This window comes from Erpetoichthys calabaricus, chromosome 1 (genome assembly GCF_900747795.2).
Source record: "Erpetoichthys calabaricus chromosome 1, fErpCal1.3, whole genome shotgun sequence".
Taxonomy (NCBI): domain Eukaryota; kingdom Metazoa; phylum Chordata; class Cladistia; order Polypteriformes; family Polypteridae; genus Erpetoichthys; species Erpetoichthys calabaricus.
The window spans coordinates 340,595,350-340,616,292 of NC_041394.2; the positions used below are offsets into that span (position 1 = coordinate 340,595,350).

Genomic DNA, 20,943 nt, shown 5'->3' on the forward strand with positions numbered 1-20,943 from the left:
CCTGGTCCAGATCTGGGAGGAGATCCCGCAGGACACCATCCTTCATCTCATTAGCAGCATGCCCCCCCCAATATTGTCAGGCATGCACACAAGCACATGGGGGCCATACAAATTACTGAGTGCTATTTGGAGTTGCTGCAATAAAATTTCAGCAAAATGGACTCGCCTGCCTGCCTGCCGCATTGTTTTTTCTCTTTGATTTTCGGGGTGTCTTTGAATTCAGCCCTCTGTAGGTTCATCGTTTTCATTTCCAACAAACGATGTGCCATCCTTTTGTTCCTAACACATCAGTCCATAGCAGTAGAGACAGCCAGCAAGATTTTTTTTTCCCATTAAGATCTCATGTGCTTTCAAATTGTTCCTTTAATTTTTTTATATACTATATATAATACATACTAATGTAGACCAAATTTTCAGTATAAACCAATGAGAAACGACAATATAAAAATGCCTTACCAGAAATATCATTGCCAAAATAAATTTCCAGGTGTTCAGATTGAATTATTTAATGGCTATGACTTGACAGACTCAGTGCAGTGTGTGCTAAATGACCAGTAAAGTGGAGTCGTTTACAGCTGTACAGGTTGTTATGTCAGGGCCATACTGGAGTATACAGACTTGGTGTGCTCTTAATATGCTGTTTGCTTGGATACTCATATAGGATTATGTCCAGCTCAAATATCTGTCATCTCTATCTTGTTACCAGTCATGATGCTGATGCCCATCAGTGCCTGCTGTACAGTTGGACTCCTGACCTCCTCCAGTCTCAGAGACACTAAAGACAGGCTGATGTGTTTAGCACACCACTAGGACCTGATGGAGTCAAATGGAGGCTCAATGAGATATGAACTACAAACATCTGTCATGTTTTAATCTCTAAATGTAACTTTAGCATAAGTAATATGTATTATAATAAACACATATTTGACGACACCTGGGGACCTGGGTTCGCTTCCCGGGTCCTCCCTGCGTGGAGTTTGCATGTTCTCCCCGTGTCTGCGTGGGTTTCCTCCGGGCGCTCCGGTTTCCTCCCACAGTCCAAAGACGTGCAGGTTAGGTGGATTGGCGATTCTAAATTGGCCCTAGTGTGTGCTTGGTGTGTGGGTGTGTTTGTGTGTACGTCCTGCGGTGGGTTGGCACCCTGCCCTATGCCCTGTGTTGGCTGAGATTGGCTCCAGCAGACCCCCGTGACCCTGTGTTCGGATTCAGCGGGTTGGAAAATGGATGGATGGATGGACATATTTGACGAGGTATTTAAAATCCCAAAAGTAATAAAGGTTCAATTAAGTCAAATAATTGAATACCCTGATTAACAGGTGCACAGTCACAAAAACTGCAAAATTATTAGTCTTTTGAAGGCATAATATTTGCTCTTCACAGATCGTTTAACATAGTAAACTTCATTGTAAAAATAATAATTGAAAGGTGACTATTAGCACTATGACAACTGTGTTTATTACATTTAACATTGATAACATAGAGACAGCCAATGGATTCTTTAAAGTCACAATTTTATTGCCAGCTTTCTTAACGTTTTATATTCCCTGATACCTGAGAGTGTCAAGTATGTGATTTGTAATAATCTGTAATCATAATACAGCTAAAAAACAAACTTAAATACGTGATTCACAGGCAAGAAACTCACTGGAGCTGCTGGTATATTGAGAACAGACATGAAGACCGAAGAATATTTGACTGACATCAGCAAACAAAGAACAGATTGTGATCTGCAGGCAAGAAGGGGCTACAATGGAATATTAGGAACTCTGACAGTTTATTCAACGTTTAAAATTGTAATACGTTCATAGCCTTTAAGGTCTTTAAGGTGACCCGTTAAATGTAGGCGGCTATTTCATTTGGACATTCGAGTAAACACCAACAGTCAAACATTTGTTTTAATCTGACTGACTTAATCAAGTAGAGCCCACACTTAAGTCCACGTCAATCCATTAAAATTAGGCGGACACAAATTTGTATTGTTATGTTCATTTAAATTTTCTTCAGACGTTGTTCAGTAACGATAAATATCTCATATGCAAACTTTTATTATTATTTTTTCAGAACCGCTACTTCATAAATGACTGTGGTAAAAATACACTGCAGTCTTAATAATGCACTCGACAAAGTGCTATAGTGTAAGATATTGACACTAGTAGACTATCGTCGGAGAGGTATTTTATGAATATACACTCCGTCTCTTACAGTCACTTTATCTTGACCGTCCACTTTTAGAAATTATCTTACACGTCCACCTTTAGAAATTACACCCACCTTTCTTTTTACGTATCCAAAAGGCAATTGGTTAAAGTGGCCGATGAATGACAAATAACACCGATTAGCGATTTGTTGAATAAAACGGTGATTGACGGCGACGTTTGAATTTGCGATTGGCTGATCAGTGACTGACGTGCGCAAATTTAATATATGATTGGCTGAAGTCGAAAATGATATTAACGCCCATTTTACTCCGGTCTGCAGCAATATCTACTTGATGGGATGCGCGATCTTTTTAAGGCGGCCGAGTGACATCATCCGGAGCGACAGAAATTGAAGATGCGCGCAGTCTCGTACTGATAGGCGGCTGTACAGAAGATAATTCGAGATGCTAACGAGTGTTTGCAAGTGAACGACTTTAGAAAAAAGTCAAATTACTGAAAGACAGAGGGTAAGTGCTGGGTAGTTTTGTGAACGACACTTTATGGGTGTGTGAGTTTTCATTCGGTTCCCTGATATTTAGTGTAACTAGAGGCGAGCCGCGCGTTCCTGTACATTAACACATCCCCGGACTCGAAGCTACGTGTGCCCCGCTTGTCTTTGGTGTTCATTGGTGTTTGTTCCCCTGGTTTGCTTCACGTTTCCAAATCCAATTACTACTTCACACCGTCGTCTCCTCCGCCTATTTATTCATTTTCGTGTATTCTTTCATTCGCGCATCCCTCGAATCGACGAGCCGGCCACTCCGCACACAGCGCATTGATTTCCGCCTTCTTTCGATTCGCGGTGCCCCGAAAAATTGGCGAGTAGTTGGGCATTTACACTGTTGATTGGTAAAAGAGTTAAATGAATTGAACAAACTGGAGAAGAGTCGCAGTGGATACGATCTGAGAACAAGTACAGATTAACAGAGTGAGAGGGAATTGTAGTGCTGCCATGCTGCTGTTTACTCCTCCGTTAACTTTCTTCTAGAAATATAAATTAAATGTTAATAACTGGCAAAGTTAGACGGCCATCATCATCAGTTTGTGTTTATATTTATATACACGGACTGACATTCTGAAATCGTCTTATTCCAATGCGGAAATACATTGCTTCATCTAAGCAATGTATGCAAATGTATGTTTTACATTGAAATATATAAAACTAGCCAACCCGCGGCGTAACATACATTTATATAGCGGTTTTCTCAGTACTCAAAGCACTATCCGCACAGGGGGGAAGCGAACCCACAATCTTCCACAGTCTCCTTACTGCAAAGCAGCAGCACTACCACTGCGCCGCCTGTGAGGACAACATACGCCGCATAATTATGTATTGATGGATGAACACTTGCTGAACGACACAGTTGTCCAAATGGGGTGGGTTTGTGGATACCACTGTGAATGAATGAAAAGATGGACCTCTGGAGAGAGCAACATACAATTGTCCGTGACTGAAAGCGGGATCGTCTGTGACGATGGAGGCCATGCTGGTGGAAGTTACTTCGTCGGTAGGGATAAGTTTCAGCACTTGTTCATTAAGGTGTAGCGATTCTTCGTTGTTGACGCTTAATATAGCTTGTGTACTGAGTTGTTCCGGAGTCACAGTTGAGAAACACTTTTTTAATGTCTTTTAAGCACAGGGAAAAAAATTAACATGTGAACCATCCGTAATGTAATAAGCCACCAAGAAAAGTAACATTGCAACAATACACGCTACGATCCAATTGCTGTAAACAGAAGTGAAAACAAAATCGAGGCCGATGCATTCTTTAACTGCCTTGTAGTGCAATAGTAGTGCTGCTGTTTTGCAGTAAGGAGACTGTGGAAGATTTTGGGTTCGCTTCTCGGTTTCTCCCTGTGTGGATAGCGCTTTGAATACTGAAAACACCGGTATATCAATGTAATGAAGTATTATTATTCTTATGCGTCCAGCGCTCTCTCTCTCCCGCGCCTGTATGCGTGTGTGTGTCGCTCGCTCTCTCTCGCTCGCTGCACGTGTTCCTGCAGGCATACCAGTAAGTGAATGAAAAGATGGAACTCTGGAGAGAGCAACATACAACTGTCCGTGACTGAAAACTGGTTTTGGCAGATACATGCACATCTTTTTGAAAGTTTGGCCCTGTGCCTTATCAATTGTCATCGTAAAGGCAAATCTAACAGGAAATTGCCTTCGTGTTAAAGTAAAAGGCAAATTATCCGCAACAAACAAATCCTTTTACACGCTGCATACCAACCCGCGGCGTAGTATACGCCGCATAATGTTTTTTTTAAGCAGAGGGAAAAAATGAACATTTGCAAAATCCGTAACGCTGCTTTCAGTAAGTACAATGCACACGCGTTTAATTTGTCGGCCACTTTTTGCCAGCTGTCTTTTCTGGTTTGGGCTGCTTTTGCAGGGTTACCGCTTGTGCATATTAAATCTTGAAATCCTTCGAGTAACTAACTAACTAACACCCACCCACCCTGTGAGAAAAAAATGTGCCCGTTCTTTCATCATTTTGTTGCAGCCTATCAAAGACTTGCTGATCATGTTTTCTAGAGTCAATATACAGTGGAACCTCGGTTCACGACCATAATTCGTTCCAAACCTCTGGTCGTAAACCGATTTGGTCGTGAACCGAAGCAATTTCCCCCATAGGATTGTATGTAAATACAATTAATCCATTCCAGACCATACGAACTGTATGTAAATATATATTTTTTTAAAGATTTTTAAGCACAAATATAGTTAATCATTACACCATAGAATGCACAGTGTAATAGTAAAAACATTGAATAACACTGACACAAACACCCAGGCTCCCTGCTCCGCTGCATGCTCTCTCTCTCCCTCTCTCTCAGCAGCACGCGAGCCTCCCCTGCCCCCCCCCCCCCCCCCCCCCTCTCTCTCTCTCTCTCTCTCTCTCTCTCTCTCAGCAGCACGCGAGCCCCCACCCCCTGTCTCTCAGCAGCACGCGCGCCCCCTCCCTCTCTCTCTCTCTCTCTCTCTCTCTGTAACATTGCAGCAGTTGTATAAACACTTTTTTTTAAAATGAGTTTTAAGCACAGGGGGAAAAAAGGAACATTTGAAACAAATCCGAGCTTTATTTAAAAGCCAACCAAGATAGTAACATTGCAGGAGTTCACCATTTTTAATCAGGCGACTGACAGTAGTGGAGTCAGGCACAGAGAAGGTCAGCTGCAGAGAGAGCGTCTCGACTGTTGCAGGGCGGTGAAGCAGGTGAGACGCTAATGAAAAAGAGGCACAGGGCTTATTGGTTTTTAAAGACTGCTTCCTTCATTGTGTTTTAACCTCAGTTTTAAAGGATTGTGCGGCTCTCTCTGTGGCGCTGCCTGTGTGTGCGCGGCTCTCTCTCTCGGGCTGCCTGTGTGTGCCTCTGTCTCTCTGTGGCGCTGCCTGTGTGTGCGCGGCTCTCTCTCTCGGGCTGCCTGTGTGTGCCTCTGTCTCTCTGTGGCGCTGCCTGTGTGTGCGTGGCTCTCTCTCTCGGGCTGCCTGTGTGTGCCTCTGTCCCTCTGTGGCGCTGCCTGTGTGTGCGCGGCTCTCTCTCTCGCGCTGCCTGTGTGTGCCTCTGTCTCTCTGTCGCGCTGCCTGTGTGTGCCTCTGTCTCTCTCGGGCTGCCTGTGTGTGCGCGGCTCTCTCTCTCGGGCTGCCTGTGTGTGCCTCTGTCTCTCTCGGGCTGCCTGTGTGTGCCTCTGTCTCTCTCGGGCTGCCTGTGTGTGCCTCTGTCTCTCTCGGGCTGCCTGTGTGTGCCTCTGTCTCTCTGTCGCGCTGCCTGTGTGTGCCTCTGTCTCTCTGTCGCGCTGCCTGTGTGTGCCTCTGTCTCTCTGTGGCGCTGCCTGTGTGTGCGCGGCTCTCTCTCTCGGGCTGCCTGTGTGTGCCTCTGTCTCTGTCGCGCTGCCTGTGTGTGCCTCTGTCTCTGTCGCGCTGCCTGTGTGTGCCTCTGTCTCTCTCGCGCTGCCTGTGTGTGCCTCTGTCTCTCTGTCGCGCTGCCTCTGTGTGAACCAAGGTTCCACTGAGGTTGACTAATGAAAAGTTAACGTGGCTCAGAGCTGCATGTGGACTGTGGCACAGACAAACAGAAATAACGGCATGTTTTCCGAGGCGTCGCATCTGAGTTGGTGGGCGTGGCTCTGCGAGTTGGTGGGCGTGGCTCCTTCCTGCATGCGCCATGGGTGTCTTACTTGTCGGCGGCTTAGTGAATCCACGCCCCTTCCGGCGTGCTTTCCATGGTTGGCTACTTGTCTTCTGGCTTAGTGAATTATATATATATATATATAGATGTGTCAAAGTCTTATTTCTATATAAAGTACAATTTAGTAATGTCTAACTGAATATTCGAGAATTTAACAGATATGTTTGGTCAGTGTTACAGTTCCAAGAGAATGAATGTGTACCTCCGCCTGTTTATGGTTTGCAGTGTTCACGTGTACCCTTTGTGTGTTTTTGCTCTTCCTTTTTTTTTTTTTTTAATGATGTTCAGGTTTAATGGACTTGCAAGTCTAACTTGACTTGTGTTTGTGGACTGTAATGTGAGTGTACATCCGTGGCCAAAAGTTTTGAGAATGACACAAGTATTGGAACAGTTTGGTGACACACAATGCTTTTGCCAGCATGATGGAGCACTGAGCCATAAGGCAAAAGTTACAACTAAGTGGCTCGGGGAACAAAATAGTGGAATTTTGGATCCATGGCCAGGAAACTCCCCAGCCCTTAGTCCCTTCGAGAACCTGTGGTCAATCCTCAAGAGGTGGGTGGACAAAGAAAAACACACACATTCTGACAAACTCCAAGCATTGATTTTTCAAGAATGGGCTGCTGCCATCTGTCAGGATTTGGCCCAGAAGTTGATTGACAGCCTGCCAGTGTGAATTGCAGAGGTCTTGAAAAAGAAAGAAGGGCCAACACTGCAAATATTGACTCTTTGCATAAACTTAATGTAATTGTCAATTAAAGCCTATGAAATGCTTTTATTTCTACTTTAGTATACCAGAGAAACATCTTACAAAAAGATCTAAAAACACTGAAGCAGCAAGTTTTTTTTAAAACACTTGTGTCATTCTAAAAACTTTTGTCCTCAACTGTACCCTGTGATGGCCCATCATGGGTTCCTGTATCCCAGTGTCTTTTTCTTGTGTTTGCTTTGTACTGCACTGTGGTTGTGAGTTGAACGCCAAGTCTCATATGATGGCTTCGATCATGTTGAGTCCAGCCAGGCTGTTGTGGGTCTCCATCAGGCACGCTAAGGTGATCACCTATGCCAGACCTGGCATTCATCTTCTGGGGAAAGGTGTCTTTGATTTAATTAGAATGTTCATGAGGATTAGTAATGAGGTTTTTTTTTTTTTTTTTTCTGCCCCCCTCCCACACTTCTGGTTGCCCACAGCAAATTAGTTTATCAGGAGCACAAACCCTTAAGTATTCAAAATGTCCTCTGTTTTATTTAATTTGCAAAACTCCTTTGATGTTTGATTTAGATCTCATTTCATCTTCTCTTTGCTTTTCCTTGTGAGGGTCACACTGCTCTTGAAATCTGTGAGGTAGAATTCCAGTTCCTCTGAAGATGACCGAGACACACAAGGTCTCCACCACGCTGAAGTCACTGTACTGCTAGGAGCTGGCATTTAATAGGAGTTTGTTACTGTTTTAAATATTATTTATGATTTTATGTGTTTTTAGGCAAGGTTTACTTCTACAAGGTGTACCAAACAGAGCTGAAGTTCTGTTTTAGGGATAATTAAAGCAATGTCTGTAAACACTCATTGACACTAATCTCACAAGTGTTGTCGTCCATTATTAAGCACCTTGTCACAGACGGTTGTATTTATAAACCCTCTGCTGATGCCTCTGTTATACGCGACTCTTCAAACTGTGCGGTGAAAATGGTTGTTATGGCTGAGTTCACAAGCGGTTCATGTTAAAAATGAATTGGATTAAGAGGGTAGGACACGATTACATTAATTAAAAGTACACAATGGCTCTGGTTTTTTGGGTATTTTATTTAATGTTCACCGACGTTGTATATTTTACTTCTCTTTGATTAATAGAGTAAAATATTAAGATAATTGCAGTTGTTATTATAATAATGAAGTTAGACTGTTCAGTGAGGTAGGACCCCCACTCCCCTAATATTTGTGTTGATCTGCTCCGTTAAATGCAGGCTGCTGTCAGTTCATTAAAGTGCATATCTGGTTATTGATGAGATGTGTCAGGCACCATTATAGCGGCAGCAAACCCCCATGAGGCAGTAGGTGAGCAGACATGTTAGTAACATATGGAGTCAAAGAAGAACAAACCCTTAACTATTCACAATGTCCTCCGTTTATTTGATTTTTGTAAAGCTTCTTTGATGCGTGATATTTAGATCTCCTGTCATCTTCTCTTCACTTTTTCTGGTGAGGGTCACACTCCTATTTAAATCTGTGAGGTAGAATTCCAGCTCCTCCTCACGTCTGCCATCATTCTTTTTTTTTTCTCTGTTTGCTGTTTTCATTGTATTGTTCTGATCGATTCAAATTTTCTTCCTGATTTCTGTGAAGCTTCTGATGAAGACTCTTACTGTTGACAAGGCTGTGTAAAGTAAAGCCACTCTGATTATCACCCCATACGTTGGCCTCCATGTGCCATACTACTACAGCTGTCCCTCACTATTCATAATTTCTCCATCTGAAAAGTTACAACTCTTGACAATCTGTAGTCTGAATTTGTTATTTGAATTGAAAACCTGCTCTTGTGTATTTACATTTGCCAACACGGCCAAGTGCCTGCCAGTGAAGCTCTTTAAACGGGTCGACGGTCCAGAGAGGGTGAGGAGCACACTGGGGTCGAGGATCAGCTGTGCATATCGTGACGTCTCGTGCTCTCGTTTTTTAAAAGATTTGTGCTTTTGCTTGCATTTTGTTTATTAGTTTATTAAATGTGGCCATCATCTATTTGTGTTAGGATTGCACTACCCCATTATAACTCGGTTTATGACACTGGTTGCCCAAATGTAAAGAGAGACTAATATTAGTTGTTTTTTTTTCTATTTCTAAGATCTGGCAAAAATTACAAATTTTGCAATAAATAAAGAAACACCATCAGCTCAGAGTTCCTGTAAGTAGATTGACCAACAAAGTAAAGAAAAAAATATATATACACATACATATAATATATCCACAAGTAGATCTTTATTGATCCCCCTCCCAGTTATCTGGTTCCTTCACTAATCTGGCATCGTTTTCAAAATTCCCAAGCCACTTTAATGTTAAAATTTCCAAACCACCACACCCACCTGCTGTGCTGTTTTGGTTGCACCACATCTGTTTACTATTACAATATGTGAGATTTGATTTTTTTTTTATTTTTCTGTGTACCTATTATGCACTTACATATTACATGACTATGAAATACATGGAACCAAAGCTAAATATGGCCAGGCTGGAAACGTGCGGCATCTCTAAGTGGATAAATTTTAAAAATAAAATGAACAAACCTGTGTGATTTACTTAGTAGTAAATTCATTGCAAAAGTTAGGCATTAGATGGAGATCAGCTCTTTTACGGAGTCCTGATAGTCCTTTTGCTATTAGTGTACATTTGTTTTTTATTTGTTGCTTTAATTGTTCTGTATTCTTGTGTCTTTTGGGCTTCTGACTTCAGGGTCCTTTTAAACTGTTTCTCTGGCTACTCCTTCTGAATTTCCTGACTAACATTAAACTCCCAACAAAGTGTAAGTTGCTTTTTTAATGTACTGTTTCTGTTTCCTTTGTTATCCAAGTTTGTACTGATTTGCATGATATTGTAAAGTTATACTGAGGTGTTTCACTACTGTTTACTAAGGATCCTTCTTTAATAACCCTGGGGACAAAATTAAGGTCTCCCTGTCTGTCCATCCATCTAAATCTTTTCTGCTGTAACTAACCTGACACTCCACAAGGCACAGCACTGCCAGACGACTGAAGGTCTTCCTGTATGTGTGTTTGTGTGTGTGTGTATAGCATATACTCTACACCTTAATAAAAGGATATGTATCTGTGTGTCCGTCCAGTAGCTACGTCTCAAATTCCAACAGATGGAGTGTCACAACTTTGTACTAATAAACTGCATTGCATTTCTCTTTTCAACAGATGGTGCATCTCCGCCATTCACACTGCTTTCATGAATCCCATACCAAATGGCACATATGAGAGACAAACACATTGCATTGTATTACTGTTTGATTGCACTCTGTTGGAATGTATTTTGTAAACATCAATGCTCATTTCTATGTTGATTACTTAAATTACAACCCATCTTGCACAGATACGACAGCTAGTATATCATCCATCCATTTTCCAACCCGCTGAATCCGAACACAGGGTCACGGGGGGTCTGCTGAAGCCAACACAGGGCACAAGGCAGGAAACAATCCTGGGCAGGGTGCCAACCCACCGCAGGACACACACAAACACATCCACACACCAAGCACACACTAGGGCCAATTTAGAATCGCCAATCCACCTAACCTGCATGTCTTTGGACCGTGGGAGGAAACCAGAGCGCCCGGAGGAAACCCACGCAGACACGGGGAGAACATGCAAACTCCACGCAGGGAGCACCCGGGAAGCGAACCCAGGTCCCCAGATCACCCAACTGCGAGGCAGCAGCGCTACCCACTGCACCACCGTGCCGCCCACAGCTAGTATATACTGTATATAAAATGACAAAACATCCAGCGTCAGTCCATGCTTGGATGTGATGTCATTTGCAGTCTACGCTTATTTGTGAATGTCCAATGAACAAAGGCAATAAGACGCACTGTATTCAAAACAGACGCACTTAACACTGTATGCCCATTTACAGAAACGGGCATTTTGCTACACTAGTGTAAATAAACATGGTGAATAAAACTACACAGTTAATAAAAGCAACTTAATATAAACAGACAAACATTTCAATTTGTTGAGATGTGAATTACAAATGGAAGAAGCAAACAGAAATTCACACCCAACCTAATGCTCATATACCAAAGGTGTAAAAGAAAGTGGCACCAAAATAAAACTTCAAATGTTACCAGCAAGTGACGAGCTACAATAGTTTAAAAGCCAGTGAACAGTTAAAACCTGAGGAAATGACAGCTGACAACAAACACTGCAAAGAACAAAAAGAAAATACATCACTCTGTAATTATCATGTTGTAGAAGAATTGTCAGTAGAGGCTTACCAGTCCAGTGTTTACAGAAAGATCACATCACCGGCTTTAACTCTTTTAGGGCTAATTTTTTTTTTTGTTTGTTTTTTTCCCATAGCTGAATATTTTTCCAAAAACTAACATTTTTTTAAAAAGAACACAAAGCAATTGTTTAACATATCAAATCAGCCAAAAATATTTACTTTTGACAAATGTTACTGTCTTGCATGTTGTATGAGCCTGCATACTCTATGATTTCACATACATATCACATACATTTTACACAGCAAAGTCTGATCTCGCTCAAGGCAGCCAATTGCATGCTTTGCCACATTGCACTGCTTACAATACGTATTGCACTGGTGTTTCCTTTTCAATTGTCTGTTGCTGCACTTTCTCACATATATTGTTAGTGTGTACTGTAGAGAGACCAGTCACCCGTTTGCCATCGTGCCATGTTACTGCCACCAAGTTATCTGCCTGCATGAAAACCGGATTGCCACCTCTTCATCTTCAGCCTGTCTGGCTTCACCTGTGAAGGCCTGTGTGTCCTGTTCACCCTCACTGTGCCACAAGCTCCAATTCCCCTGCCCAGAATTGTTCATGGAGATACAGAGCATGTATAAAACTTGTCCAAATGTTCATAGCCCTGAAGCAGCTCCAGCACAACCTGACTTATCAAGGGACAGTTTTCTCTTTGAAAGAAATATTTTCCTGTATATGTAATTGCTTTCAGGCAGAAACCAGTGTTTGCTTCTGCCAGTACAAAATCCTTTATGCCATACTCTGTGGACTTGTCTGGCATATATTGGCAGAAAAAAAGGCATCCCTTTTATCATAGATTCATGCACAGACAAATCACAGCCAGGCTGATAAAATTGTTTCTATGTTGGTTCCACAATGTCAAGCAGGGGCTGAACTTTATACATGGGGTTATAGCCTGGCTCACCCCTTGGGATTTGCTTCTGGTTATCACAGAAGTGAATAAAACTTTGCAGCAGCACGTACCTAATCATCACGCACCATAACCTGTCCAAAGCCACCAGGGGACAAAGCACGTTTGGACCAATGCTCCCTGAAGTTATATCACCAGTCTAGTCCCATCTCTATTTGTAATGACACAAAGCCTTTCATCTCGTCTTTTGTTGTGGGTTTCCACTTTGAAAAACGAGAATGTGATGCAAGCGCAGCCCGCGATTCATAAAATTGCTTTGCCTACCTGTTTGTCTCGTCTGACAGTAACTGAAAAGCGGCATCAGGAGAGAACAGCCTGAAGTAGTCCAGCGGCTAGTAATCTGTCGTGTCCAACAGCCATGCTGTCTTCTGAAGTCTGGTAGCCAGTTCGGCTCCCACGGATCAATGTCTGGGTATTCCTCCCACGCGAACCTTGCCGTAGGTGCATCGGCTGCACAAATGCGCTCAGTTGACAGCCGATCAGCTGGGGTGGCTTCGGCTGGTGTCCGATCAGCTGATGCCGGCTTCTCAATATCTTGCTCGATCGCCTGATCACTGTCAATAAAATCAGATTCTGAAAAATCTAGAGTCAGACTTGGCGATAATGCGCAAAACATTGTCTGCCGAGTGTTTTCTTTTCTGTACTCACTTCGCTCTCTTGGGAGATCTCAATGCTATCTTGCCTTTGTTTACATTTCGCAACTCACGCACACGCAAGGATTAGTTGCCAAGTCAAAGAGTCTAACATTCCTCCAAGCACAGAGGGGTATGCCTGTGATGTGACAGTGAGTTTTGTCGCCATTAACAGCTGATTGTCGCCCTCTATCCCTGGATGTCGACTTTTGTTGACATTCGCCCTCAACCCCTCCTGTCGAGAAAAGTCGACATCCGCCCTAAAAGAGTTAAATCTCAAGCAGCCGGACGCCTCCTCTACAAAAAAACTTTTGTGTTTTCACTGTGCCCGTATTTTATTTTGCTACGTGTTACATGAAGTCATGAAGTGTTTTCAATGTTTAGCTGTTTATGGGTGTTGTAGTGATGTTTGGGGGTCTTGGAATTTTCTGAGAACGACTTCATCATTATCAATTGAAGACCGTGACATGGAGGCTTCCTCTGTCTGAAAACTCGGTGTCAGATGTTTTCTAAAACATTTTTATACTTGAATAACAATTGATAGCTCTACTTTGTATCCACTAAGTTGTCATAGAAATTAACTTAATGTATTTTAAGTTACATGAATACATTAAAGAAATCTGGTGGCGTGTCATATTACATTGTTAATATTAAACACTGATAGAGTCCATCCCTGTAATGGAGGTGCAGAGAAGGATGTCATAGAAGATCGAGTTACAGTGGGTATAGAAAAGCATCCCACCCCTCCTTTAAAATGTTCACTTTTTGATGCCTTTTTAGCCTGAAATGACGATACTCAGAAAAAATTTTTTCACCAGCTGTATTTACTCAATGCATTTTATAACCGCCAAGTGAACAATATAATAGCAACAGTTCAGTCACTGAGATTGTTAAAAGATCAACCCCCCAAAGGCATGTCAGTACTTTGTGGGACCACCTTTTGCTTTAATTCCAGAATTGAGTCTGTTGGGCTCCTTCTCTACCAACTTTGCTCATCTCAACTCGGCCATATTTGCCCACTCGTCTTCACAGAACTGTTCAAGCTCAGTCAGATTGGATGGTGACCACTAGACTGCTGTCTTCATGTCATGCCACAGATCTTCAGTAGGGTTTAAGTCTCGGCTCTGACTCGGCCATGCAAGGACATTCACGTTTTTCCTCCTTCATCCATTGTGTGGTTAACTTTGCTGTGTTCTTTGGGTCTTTGTCAAGTTAGAAGGTGAACCTTCTTCTCTTTGACAAATTTCTGGCAGGGGGCAGCAGGTTTTCCTCAAGAATTTGACAGTATTTTGCACCATCCATTTTCCCCTTTACCTTCACAAGTGCCCAGTCTCTGCTGCACAGAAACACCCACCCAACAGGGTGCTACCACCTCCATGCTTTACTGTAGATTTGGTGTTCTTTGGATGGTGATCTCTTTTTGTTTTCTGCCATGTATACCATTTGGTGTTGAGGCCATATACTTAGATTTGGGTCTCATTTGACCATAATACCTTTTTCAGTTTGGCCTCAGATTCTTCAAGGTGTAGTTTTTGGCAAAGCTCAATCGAGACTTGGTGTGGCTTTTTTTTCTTGCAACTCTCTCATACAAGCCACATTTGTGGTGCATTTGTGATTTTATTGTCGGACACACAATTACCACTCTTTGCCAAAAATTCCTGCTACTGCTTCACAGTTGCCATAAGCTGCTTCTTAGTCTCTCTGACCAGTTTCCTCCTCATTTGTCCATCCATTTTGGAGGGATGGCCTGCTCCGGGATGGTCATAGTGGTACCACAACTTTATCCGAGATGTTTCGACTGTACATTCCTACCCAGAGTTGATTGTTGGCTTTCAGTTGCACTTCCAAGCACTGGGATGCCATAGCTGAACAAATCGGAATGATTACAGCTGATCACCGGTAGGAGCCAATTAGCTTGGTGTGGAATGGAGAAGAAGATGACTTACACCTGACTGAGTCTATGAGGATTTTTTTTTAGGAACGGTCTGATCCTTTAACCATCTCGGTGATTCTGATTTTTAATTTTTCCCTGAATTGTTGCCATTCTATCATTCACTTAGCTGTCATAAGTTGTTTTGAGAAAATACAGCTGGAGAAATATTATTAGTTGTATCTTCATTTCAGGCTGCAAAGCAACAAAATGTGAATATTTTGACGGGTGTGATTCTTTTCTATACCCACTGTAGCTCTGTTACAGTTAAACAGAACAAACCACTTTGTAATGTGTAGTGGGAACAAAGGGTTTGATAAAATCAATTACTACAATCAAATAGTGTGATTGGGTCAGGAGGCAACTAACTGGGTGAGTGGCTCCATTTTATTTTTTCATCAGTTACCATGCTAACCCCATTATTTCACCTTTTTACCATCTTCTGTTAATGCTGTGTTTTCCAGCAGAGTTTTGTTCCTCGTTTATTCTCCCCATCTTGACAAGTGTCTGTTTCTTAAAACAATCCTGAGACCCTCCTTTATATAAACATTTCAAAAACATAACTAACAATTCAGGGACCTAAACAGGGATTGATTCCATCATTAAGGCCAGCAGTATTCACAACTTGAGTTAAATACACACGTACTGTTTGGGTCAGAGAATTGAGTTGGGAAGACAGACAAGAACCCACTTAGAGGAGGTCTGCACCAGGGATCTTCTTGAACACCTTATCTCTTTGATCTGATTATGAATGTGCTGAGTCATAAGATTTTTGCTGATGGCCTTGTGTTTAAAACCAGAAAAGAAGTTAGAAGATGGAAGAAGGGCTTTGGAAGATGGAGGGTTAAAGATAAATTGGACGGAGACAGAGTATTTGAGGTTTAATGATGATCAGGATTCAGAAGTTTAGCCTGTAGGGGGAGCAATTGAAAAGAGGGTAATACATTTAAATATCGAGGATCAGTGGTAGCCCAACATTTTAGAATTGGATACAGAGATAACTCATAGAGTGCAGTGTGGATGAACACATGGAAGAAGTTATCAGGAGTACTGTGTGATCAAAAAAGAAGGTGAACTTTAAACCTAAGGTAGTGGTAAGACCAGCAGTGAGGTATGGGGCTGAGACATGGTGGGCAGTAAAGGGAGCTCAGAAGAAGAACAAGTTAGTTGTGTATGTATGAGTTGAGAATGTTGAGATGGATGTGTGGAGTTACAAAAAAAGGACAGAATAAGAAATGAGACAATCAGGTGTGCAACAAAAATGGGAGAGAAATCTACTAAAATACAGGAAAAAAGGTTGAAATGGTTTGGACATATGATGAGGAGAGACAATGAATATGTGGGCAAAATAGTGATGGGAATGGAAATACAGGGGAAGAGAGAGGTAGGAAAAAGTGGAGGTGGATAAATAAAGTAAAATATGAAGGAAAAGGGTCTAACTGGGGGGGAGGGGGTTCAATACTGAGCTGTTTGGAGAAGGCTGATCAAACACATCAACATCATATAAAAGTGGGAAAAGATGAAGAGGATGAGGAAGAAGAAAAGTTTTGATTGAATTAAATCCTTTTCCTTTTTTCGCAGAGAGATAAAAAAACGCTGCTGTTCAGATTACATCTAGATGGATATAAAATTGGAAACATGTGAGACTGACATAAATACCAGAGAAGTAATGGCTGTAAGTATTAAGGAGGAGGAGGAGTGTGAGTGGGAGTCCATCCACCCTCAACAGGAGAGTCTCTGCATTAAGGAGGAGGAGGAGGAGCAGGACTGTGAGGCAGGGTTAGTGAGCATTAAAGAGGAGGCTGAAGAGACGTCTGTCAGCATTGAGACAAACATTTGTAAAAGTGTGCAGAATGTCAAGGAAGAGGACCATCAGTGTGGGGGTGAAGATGGAGCAGTGACCGGGTTAGTCTCCTCTCACAGCAGACCCTGTGCATCATCAGAGCCTTCAATCCTGGTGAAGTCTGAATCATCACAGCCTGACACAAAGAGGACTGAAGACCCTTCATCCGTTAGAATTCAGGAAGATGAGCCGCCACCTACAAAACAGGCCTTAAAAAGTAAGTGAGAAATAAATGTTTTAGGGTTGGGGGAATTATGGGCCTGAAAGGGAGGTCTTGTACTTTTTATGAGAAACACTGAAATGGCGTTAAAGGGGTGTGTTATATTGTGTGTTTAATGTCCTTTGACAGTTCATCTGTTTATTTTATTTTTATTTGTGCAAACTCTCCAAGCCTGTCCTCAGTAAAAAGTGTTACACAAAAGTAGAATTGTTAGGAACAGTTTGTGAATTCTTTTGAGTTTTTGCATTAATTTCTCATAACAGTGTTGTCCCATTAGCAGACAAATACAATAAACTAATAACACACAATTGTTAGTCAGATGGTGTCAGCCATGCGCTCTTTAATTTTGGATTAGTGAAAACAAACCCACTGGGCCAGTTGGCATCTCTCACTCTGCCTTTATGAGCTTTGGGAGGTGTGGAAATAAAAGCTTCATACTGGAACAAAGCTCACCAGTCCTGTTCTCTTAATTCTTCAAAAAAATAAATAAATAAAAGTCCTTAAAGTCCTACTTTCAGCTACAATACTTGGTTGCTTATTCCAAGTGTCTGTGGTTCTCTGTTTGAAGAAAAACTTCCTAATGTTTGAGTGAAATTTACCCTGATCAAGCTTCCAGCGGTGTTCCTGTGTTCTTGATGAACTCATTTTTAAATAAGTCTCAATCCACTGGACTAATTCCTTTCATAATTTTAAACACTTCAGTCATGTCTCCTCTTAATCTTCTTTTGCTTAAACTGTAAAGGCTCAGCTTTTTCCTCATAACTCATCCCCTGTAGCCCTGGAATCAGCCTAGTCGCTCTTCTCTGACCTTTTCTACCGCTGATATGTCCTTTTTGTAGCCTGGAGACTATAACTGCACCCAGGACTCCAGATGAGGCCTCACCAGTGTGTCATAAAGCTTGAGCAGAACCTCCTGTGACTTGTACTCCACACATCAAGGCGCTATATAACCTGACATTCTGTTAGCCTTCTTAATGGCTTCTGAACACTGTTGGGAAGTTGAGAGCTTCACGTCCACGATGACTCCTAAGTCTTTTTAATAAAGTGTACTTTCGATTTTCTGACCTCCCATTGTGTATTCAAACCTCACATTTTAACTTCCCACATTTAATACTTTACATTTTCTAACATTAAATTTCATTTGCCACAAACCACCTAAGCCAGTTTGCTGTCCAATTCCCTTTGTGAGGAGTCTGTCGATTCCCGATTATCTGCCAATCCACCTATCTTGTCTACAAACTTAGCCAGCTTGTTACTTATATTCCTATCTAAATCACTTATATTTATTATAAATCGCAGTGGCCCTAACACTGACCCCTGCTGGTCACCACTCTTGACATCAGCCAATTCTAATGAGGTTCCTCACACCATCTGTAGTATAGTGGGTCCGCGGCTTCCAATAAAAAAAGGTCAGGTTTTAAATCCGTATAGCCATGCTGTTCTCCGTGGGCGCGATTCCACGACCGCGGGGAGTTAATTAGGTGATTGGAGTGAGTCGTACCTGCACGTGTGGGTGCGGTTGTTCTCGATTGCCTCATTGGCTTCCTGCGGTGTGTGATTTAAGGCGCTGCGCCCATGGAGGTGCGCGGAGGTATGTGTATATATACAGGTTGACACCAGAGAAAAGGGGAGATAGAAATGGAAGGAAAAGGGAGATGAATAGATGCATTGAGGGGTGGAAGAAATTGAGATGGAGAAAGAGAAAGGAGGTTAACACTAGAATTACCAGAGTCTACGAAAAAACTCGTAGATCCGGCCCACCTTAAATCGCTTCGTAAATCCATTCGCACCTCTCCGCCAGTGTCTTTTGTCATCTAAATGTGCTGATAAACACAAGCTGCAAGCAGCTGGCTATTCCATCCCCCACCGACTTAGAACATGCATGAACTTCTCCCAGCTCATGCCTTGATTGATTAAAACTCCACTTCACTCCCAGATAGAGTGGAAATAATAGATCGTTATTTGGAACACACGCATTTCATGTGTGTTCCGTTTCTGTAGTAATCTGTGTAAACACATTGTTAAAACAAACTTTTTCATAGTTTAGTAATGTTACAAATTGTAGACCTAAACTAGAAAATGTTTGAAGCCTGAAGTCCAAACATCAAATAAACACTTTCACAAAAGGTTCAAGAATGATATGACAGCTTCCGTGGCTTAATGCTAAGATTTGCTGACTCAGAACGCAGCAGGCTTGCCATGCCTTTAGAGACCCGAGTTCGATTCCCCACTGAGGAGAAAATGTTTTTTTTTTTTTTTTTTTTTTTTTTTTTTTAACCTTCGCCGCTCTGCCTGCCTGCACTCCCTGTCTGTCTATATAGTAATAGCAGTAATTTTATTATTAGGCAGACAGGGAAGCTGTTATATATCATATAGTGCCTTTCCTTCCTATGTATCTATATATCTATCCCCTTAGCTGTTTTTTTTATATATCTATTATACAGTGCCTATGGGGTGCCAAACAGGCAATTACAATGATTTTCGGAATATATAAAGTCATTCGTGAATATATAAAGTCAAAGCCTGATTATATATTCCGACACTGACTTTATATAAACTTATTCCCGATTATATATAACGTCAAAGCCTGATTATATAAAGTCAGCGTCGGAATATATAAACTCATTTTTGAATATATAAAGTCAGCGTTGGAATATATAAAATCATTCCCGAATATATAAAATTTCCGTGCTTGTCATTTCACTCGTACTAGTGAAAGGTAAACTTCGATAGAAGCAACTCCGAGTCTATTGGGCTTGTGAGGTTCATCCAAAAATGTGCCCATACAAAAAGAATAAATATAGTGTTCAAAATGCCAGGCACATACATCATTTTGAATAAATTAACTGAACAGTGTTTTTTTTTTTTTTTTTTTTTTTTTTTTATATTTTTCTGAAGATGTTTTTGTTAGTTCATTACGTTGTATTAGGAACTCATCAAGTTTACTAAAAATGTGCCTGAGTCGTTTCAATCAATATAATCCGACTTTAAATTTATATATTCAGGAATGACTTTATATATTCCGAAAATCATTGTAATTGCCTGTTTGGCACCCCATAGGCACTGTATAATAGATATATAAAAAAACAGCTAAGGGGATAGATATATAGATACGAAGGAAAGGCACTATATGATAGGCAGACAGGGAAGCAGCTATATAATAATAAAATTACTGTTATTACTATATACAGTCATCCCTCGCTATATCGCGCTTCGACTTTCGCGGCTTCACTCTATCGTGGATTTTATATGTATGCATATCTAAATATATAACGTGGATTTTTCGCTGCTTCGCGGCTTTCTGCGGACAATGGGTCTTTTTACTTCTGGTACTTGCTTCCTCAGTTGGTTTGCCCAGTTGATTTCATACAAGAGATGCTATTAGTGGATGGCTGAGAAGCTACCCAATCAAAGCACGCAGTTAAATTCCTGTGTGCTGCTGATTGGCTCAGCGACGGAGTGCTGCATTAACCAGGAAGTCTCATCTCACTCATTCAGCATTAACGTGCTCCTGCTACTGCTTCAGGGGCCGTGTCCAAGCGCCAACAGAAGATGCAAATGATTGCAGAAAAGGTAAAAGTTTTGGATATGTTGAAGGAAGGGAACAGCTACACCGCTGCAGGACACCATTACGGCATCAATGAGTCCACGATCCTTTTTATTTAAAAAGGAGGAAAAGCATATAAGATCTACGGCCGCAGTGTCCTTTAACCAGGGCGCAAAACGAGTTGCAAGTGAACGTGATAAGGCAGTAGTCTGGATGGAATCTGCTTTAGGGATTTGGATTGAAGAGTGCTGGAAGAACAATGGCGGTGCTACACAGTCGCCTGAAGAGGCTCCTTTAGAAGAGCTGTAACGCTCTCCTTTGTTGTGCAGTAAAATTAAACTCATCGTTATCGGACAAGACGTTGTGTCATTGTTGGTGAGTAACCATAATTAAATATCTACGTACAGTACTTATTACATGTACATAGTTTAGTGTCACTGTACACACATTTTACTGTGTACAATTTTTCT

At 41.7% G+C, this 20,943-nt stretch overlaps 1 protein-coding gene and 1 pseudogene across 2 annotated transcripts in view; both read left to right on the forward strand.

Annotated features, from left to right (window-relative positions):
* LOC114665629 (gastrula zinc finger protein XlCGF26.1-like) overlaps positions 1-20,943 on the forward strand; it is a 249,425-nt gene that overhangs the window by 190,214 nt on the left and 38,268 nt on the right. The window lies entirely within an intron of this gene.
* The window catches only part of LOC114668236 (zinc finger protein 850-like), a 103,569-nt pseudogene continuing 85,157 nt past the window's right edge, over positions 2,532-20,943 (forward strand).